Source organism: Epinephelus moara, chromosome 4 (genome assembly GCF_006386435.1).
Source record: "Epinephelus moara isolate mb chromosome 4, YSFRI_EMoa_1.0, whole genome shotgun sequence".
Taxonomy (NCBI): domain Eukaryota; kingdom Metazoa; phylum Chordata; class Actinopteri; order Perciformes; family Serranidae; genus Epinephelus; species Epinephelus moara.
In genome coordinates this window covers 33539926-33541119 of record NC_065509.1, presented here as the reverse complement: position 1 = coordinate 33541119, position 1194 = coordinate 33539926, and positions in this window count along the sequence as shown.

Here is a 1194-nt window from a genome sequence, read left to right as displayed (position 1 = left end):
AGTGTAAAAGTGAACCACCACATCACTGCTGATCGCCACACAAGACAATGAATATAAAGGGAAACTTTGCTGATATTGAACCAGCTGTGTGGCATCACAGTGCGTGCAGATGAACGGTGTTTGGCTGGTTGAATATCAGCAAAGTTTCCTTGTTTTCTGCATTGGTTCATGATGCATTTTAACCATCTGGGACACAACATTGTAAGTAAACCACAAACAGAGCTCTGGTTTCCAGAGTTCTCGGGAAGTTGTGATTGTTACAATGGAAACACAGCTCTGAGGAAGCCAGGGGGCAGGGTGGATTATCTTATTTGACTTTGCTGCAACTGTCTAACTCAGCTGGTCTGAATTTATAGACCAGTCTAACATATGTACTTGAAACTAGATCCCATGATCAGGTCACATTAGATCTATAGATTCAGCTCACTTCAGCCCACAGAGATATAGCTCTTCTGATTTAATGAAATGTCACTCAATGTTGCTCAGGATAGATAAGTTTTGATTGTACTGAGGGCAAAAGACTTTCTTAAATGTATTTAAGACACAAGTTGTGTTTTTTGGGGGGAAGTTTCTCTGGAAGTTTTACGAGTCCTGACAGAAACCTGGACCTCATCAAGGCTGAACAAATCCAGAACAGCTACAAGCCAAGAGATGAAATATGACATGCTTGGAGTTTATAAAGTAATGACTGGGATCGTGACAACAAATCGTTCTGAAAAAATACTGCAGAGAGGTCCACTCCTCTGTATGTCCTTGTGTGTGTGTGTATGTGTGTGTTTGGAGGCTCTCTCTGGTTAAACATGTTACTTAACACCTGCTGACTGTGAGATATGAAAACTGACAAACACACACAAAAATACAGAAATCATCTTTCGATAAGGTTCGTGAGTGATTCATGAAACGCTCTTATTTCACTGATCACAGTGCAGGAGCGGTCAGGCGCTGACGTCTCAGATTGGTTTCGCTATTAAAATATTTCTGCTTATTGTGCAGATTGACGATTGTTTTTCCTGATTGGAGAAACCAAACTTAAGACCTTCAGAAATACTAAACCAAAAGTAGCTTCATCCATATGTCTTTAATCCTTGTGATAAATGCTAGCTTCACTGCTCCAAGTATTCGCCACCACAGCTTTTACTGGAAATGACTTCAGCAGGACAAATGTGTCAGATGGTATTGATTAGTTAAACAAAA